This window comes from Haliaeetus leucocephalus, unplaced genomic scaffold (genome assembly GCF_000737465.1).
Source record: "Haliaeetus leucocephalus isolate CR32 unplaced genomic scaffold, Haliaeetus_leucocephalus-4.0 Scaffold462, whole genome shotgun sequence".
NCBI classification, from domain to species: Eukaryota; Metazoa; Chordata; class Aves; order Accipitriformes; family Accipitridae; genus Haliaeetus; species Haliaeetus leucocephalus.
In genome coordinates, this window is record NW_010972898.1 from 7,181,496 (window position 1) to 7,187,588 (window position 6,093).

Genomic DNA, 6,093 nt, shown 5'->3' on the forward strand with positions numbered 1-6,093 from the left:
GGCGGGGAGAGAGAGAGAGAGAGAGACTCCTTTTCCTCAGGACATTGGAACTGGGTTCAAAACAATAGTAAATTTTAATCAGCTTACCCTTTAAAGGATGAAGGGGACAAAAACCCAGCAAATTTCATCCCCATGAACGCAGGAAATGGCAGAAGTATTAAATGCAAAAAGGTTGGATTGATCATGGAAATAGCTTTTACTCAGAAACTTACATGTTTTCATAGACTGTGTGCCCTTTTTGAAGATACTACAGAAATAACCACTGTAAAAGAGAATGCTGCTTTGATTGAAGCAATAGAATCAACTTTGTTTGACCATGAATAATTGAAGTCTTTGTGTTAATGCTTCTTTTAAGGAGTAGTGGATCAGTAAATGTAACTTAATTGCAGGAAAAGTCTTATGGATGGAATTTATGACTGCATTTCAATGAAAGTCTTTTCATTTTTCCTTTTGGTTAAATAGAAGAAGGATTACTTAGATTATTCAGTGTTGCAGCTGAAATTGTTAGCAATTCCCAGTGCTCCTTTTTATCGTGATTTTAGAGATACATACTGCAGCATGCAAGACTTTCTCTTTTGCTTTCTTATTCAGTTCGTTAGAAGAATGTGTTTCTTTGTGCATTATTATTAGGTAAAGCCTGGCAATGTAGTGCTTGGCTTCTACGAGGGAGTCCTCATCTAGAATATATATGTGGATTTTAAACAGGATTTACCTAAGTGCAGTGGTCCTTTCTAAAAGAAAGAGGTGGAAATATTCCCTCTGAGTTCTCTCCGAGACCTTGAGAGAGGGTCGTTTCTGCGCCCAAGCTTGCTTGTGCTCCCCATGGGTGGTGTAGTACCACACATAGAGGAGACTTGTCACTACGTTTCACAGGCCTATGGTTTCCAAGCACACAGCTCCCAGTGCCAGTGGAGCCGTGTAAACAGAGATTCACAAGTTGTCATCCGGAGCTATGTGTAAGATGTTCACACAAAAATTAATATCACTCATCTCCTCTGTGATACTGTGGGAAGTGTAGGCAAGGAAAAAAATACAATATTTTGATGCAGTCTATTCACTTGTCACCTCTTCCTTCTTGGGGGTTAAATTATTTTAGTATATAAATAAAATTCTAGCGAGTCTTTGTTCTTGGACATTGAAAAAGAAACATGCTGCAAGTCCTGCAAGGATGGCTAAGTCCTTTTTTTTCAGATACTTCATCAGAGACCTTCTGTGTTCAGGTGTTGGGTACTGAGCAGGCAACTTCTAAGAGATCAGTAGGCACCACTTCTTACACATTAATCTTTATTTTACTAACTTATTACTTAAATACTAAGTCCACAAAATCCACTCAGTATTTATGAGTAAAGGAGTACGTGACTGAAAGTAACAACGAGCAGTAAAGAGACTAATATGTCAATGACTTGAGTCTTACTGAATTACCACATTCCTTGTCATTTTGTGTCATTTCTTCCATTATTGCAGTAATTAACTTTGCAGAATTGCATTTGTTCCATTCAGCCGGGAATGGAGAACAATAACAGTGTTTACCAACAGCAGGAGGGAGCTTACCTTTCTTTCTCAACCCCGTAAAATCTCTGCAGGCTAATCTCGATGCACAGCTAGGGTGCCCTCCTACACAATGGAGACTGCCTGAACCTCCCTTAGGGAAACCTAAGTGAGCTGATTAGATCTGTTGTCAATGAAAACCAAATACCCGATCCTGTGAAATATAGGAGTTTTTTATTCTGATGAGCCATTTCAAATCCGTACAGGCTGAACACTTTGTCAAATAGTTTTACACCTTGACAGTAATTCTGAGACAGCTGAATGACTTAAAAACAAGTACAGAGTATTTTCAATCCATTAAACTTTGTGAAATTACAAAGAAACAAACTATGTAATGTTCTTACATTTCCAGCTGCAGTACCATCAAGAATCTTTGATAGTTAACTATTATTCTTTTGTAGTTGTAAACTGAAATACTATACATAAATACATATACATTTTACACATAAATGTAAGTTAAATTATTTGGGTTTAATTATATTTATTTTTAATACAAAGCAAAATATTTTTCTGTGAACATCCATGTTTAAGGTGCTTTTGGTCATAAATGAAATGCCAGTAAAGTATCTTGAAATTAATTCTATTTAAAAATGTAAAAGTTACTGTTCTGCATCAACTTCATGGGCTTGTCTGATCTACCGTCCTGTCCCCAAGAATTGTCAGGTTCATGACAGAAAGGTGCAAACTCCCCATGGGCCAACAGTGGACAGCACCACGTTTACTGATTTGAATGACAGCCCTAATTTTCATTGAAATATACAGTATCTAATATGCAAGCTTTCAGATTCACTGGATTTTTCTGGAAACAGGAATACCTGATCCACCCTCTCAGCTGTGGGTTTTTGTATTCTTTCATGTAAGAGATTTTCTGTGTTCTTTAGTCTTATCACCTCTGTCTAATTTTTGAAAATGTAAAGATGTAGCTGTAAGGTTCTTAAAACTCTGCTTTGGTGCCACTCAGCCATGGAGGTACCGAAAGTACAGATACGCCGGCATTCTCAGTGACCACCTAGACTCGTCCTAGTCATGACAACACCAAGTCCTACTTCTACATAGAGAGATGACAGTACTAACAGTGCTTCACTCTGTATGAAATGCCAATTGTTGGGTTTGGTAATAAGAACAAGTGTGATCCTGAACATGTATTTATTGGACCAGAAACTGGAACCCAGTCTGAATAGAATGGGCAAGGCTATTGGCTTCGCAGGGGTCTGTAGCCATTATACTGCTTCCATAGGAAACTGAGTATGTTACCGTTTTCCTCAGGTGGTGGATAGGACTGAATCTGATCGTGCCTGTTGAGTGTTCACAGAAGTTAACTTTGGCAAGATAATGATGGGAGCATTTCTGAAGAAAGGAGTGACCTTCAGCACTTCAGCTTTGGAAAGAAACGGCCAAGACAAAATTCAGAGCTTCCAGTCTATTAGCTTGAAGCACCTTCTACAGACTCCATAAAGCTCCTAAGTGCTGACAGGGAACCGAATTTAATATATGACTCTTCCTTCTTCGTTTTTTGATGTCTACTTTGAAAAATACCAGTTTTCTAGTTTTTATTTATCCCATCCTTAAGCACCTAACTTCATGAAATAATAAGGAGCCTTGGACAAATCTTAGAGAGTATGGATACCATGAGTACTTCAACACTCAACTTCGCAAAAGTTAGCACTTACTTTTCAGTTTTAGGTTGCCAGTAAGAGTAGGTTTAATCCAATAAAGCAAATTATGGGGCCATAGCATTTGATGGAGGGTGGATATTTAAAAATATAATGCATTAATGTTTAACAAAGTATTTGTAGAGGGGAATTCCTTAAATTGCGTAATTCAGTGTGAACAGGCAACTTCTTTGGCTGTTTGGCTATTACTTAGCTTTCCGTGAGCGCTGTTTTCACTCCTGCATTCAGAGTAGAGGGAAGCAGGCATTGCATCATGCTGTCTCTCAGTGTGATATTTTCGAAAGAAACACTGACATGAGACTAGTTTAACGGTACCACAGTGTTCCTGGGATAAAGAACATAGAGCTTTTTTTGTTCTTCTCAAATTAGATACCAGGAAAGCTTATTGCCACTGCTTCATACTATAAATAACGTCACCTGGATTGGAAGTGCTGCAATGGATCATTGCAAAATGCTTCTGCTGATAGAACACAGCGGACCAAGCTGGTCTAACCTACTGTGATTAATAATTATCTCATAGGTGAAATTCACTATGTTCAAATGATTATTTTAATGTAAGATTTAAAATAACAGGGATGGATGCAGATGCGGTATTGATGAAAGACAGTTGGTGCAATTGCAACCTGCTCTATTCACATGATCTGGCAATGGTAACACGAAGCAAAAGGAAAAGAGTCAACATCCTCTTTGTCCCTTCTACTGTTACTTCTTTCCTTTTTCAGCGAAGTAATATCTGAATACAAAACTTAGAATTTGAAAAACTGTAGTGCTGCATGGTAAAACACTTTAAACCGTATAGAACGAGATGTGATTTTTATCCTGGTACTGCCAAAATATATGTTTTAATATTAGTTTGTTTCTCCGGTGCAATAAAATACAGATTTTATTTTTTTTTCCACAGGTTATATGCAGTTAAGTAGTATCTTATGGCAATTTGTACCCAATACTGGGTGCAAGACTTACGAATCATTAGGACTTACTCTTCAATTGCACAGAAGCAAGATTTTCTAATCACTGAAAAAAGCTTTGTATTTTGTTACTCTACGAAGTTATCGATATGCACTCTACAGAGAAAGAAGCCTTGTTTTGTAAAAAGAATGAATCAACTTTTCCTCTCCTTTATCTTATTTATATCTTTCAAGCAGCACAGGGATTAAGACATGTTGTTAAAGTCTTGCCTCATCCAACTTGCCACATTAGTTACTAGTTCATTCCTAAGTGGGCTCCATAGCTTAACTAAGCATGTTATGAACCGGTCAGGTAGACGCATTTGAAATGGGCTATACATTAATGAACTGCAGTTTTCCACGCCATAACGCAATAGACATAGACCAAGCTTTCATTAAGTCACCCAGCCACAAGAATACTTATGGGTCAAATGTGAACATTCTAACACATAAATATTTTTATCTAGAGTTGCTCTAGTAAAAAAAAAATATTAACAAAATATCATTAAAATGGAGAAAGGTTTTTTTATTGGTGTCTTGTTCTGAAAGTAAACATTTCTTTTTACTTATTTTCTTTTTTAATACTTAAGCATTTTCAAAAAGAAATCATGAAAAAATGAACTTTAAAAAAATTATTAGTGTATTACAAGTGGAAACTAGCTATCCCGGTTGCAACAGATTATTGTAATTTAAATCTCTTTTTGGAAAATAGTAACCTTAATTACCTGAATAAATGAATATCCTTAAAATAAGTGTAGAATAAAGCTGGATTGCATATTTTACTGAATATTGTGTTGCATGTTTTTCCGGCATGTTTTGTAGAAAATAACGTGAGTAACACTTGAAGCTGCAAGTGCCAGTATGTTAACAGAGTGGTTTGTGTTTTTCTCACTGAAGAATTATTTATTTCTGTTGATCAGGCTCTAAATATTTTTAGAAAGGCAGAAAATAATGCGAAAAAAGCAACATTGTGTTAATTAACTGTTTAACTATGTTGTATATTATTTAACATAATTACTACTTAATGTATGTCTGGGAACTGAAAAAACATTCTGAAGGACTTTGAAATTGAATGCATCTGCAGTTCCTGGGAATAATATAGTTAGCTAAACTAAGGTGAGATCTGTAATACTGTTTTATGTCATTAGACATTTCACCTTCTATAACATTTGATTTGACTTTTTTTTTTAAATGGACATCTTACATTACATATTTGAGAAGAGGGACGTTTCTGCGTGCGTGCATTTTGATAGATGTATGTGAGTTCTAAAGCCTTGTTGTGAATAGACATTTGAGCCACCACCAATAGCCACTGTCATTTTTCCCCTGTCATCGTATTTCTAGATTGTTCCAGTGGTCATTTTCTGACGAGGCCTTACCTAAGTAAATGAAACTAGACAAACTGTGTGGAGACAGTTGCTTCCTTGGTGGGAGGAGTTCATCATGAGGCAAACAGAAACCACGAAGGGGGATGCAGCTGTGCCTTTTCATTACAGGACACAATTAGAAGTACAGAAATTTCCCCATCCAGCAAGATGAATATTGTCACCAACTCTGTAAGCCCCCAAATGAGCAGGAGATAGGACTCGTATGCAGCCACATTTTATCAAGGCTGATCAGCTTTCTCGTAGTGGAGGACTGAGTCTCTGAGGTTGCTATCATGTGGTTCATTCATCTTTCTTATCGGTCAACTTGCGATGGCCACTAAAGGCAGCAGACGTTCTGATGAGTTTTTAGCTTCACTGGTGAGTCCAAATACATTCTCTGACTTCTGGAGTTTTGACTAAGATCGGGATTTTAAACATTCCCATCACAAAATGACGTTCCTCTTTTATGGTGCAATTGGGATGAAAAATCAAGTACACCTTCAGAAGCTTTCATGGGAAGCACCTTTCAAACTCCTGACTCGCGCTTCTGCTGCAGCC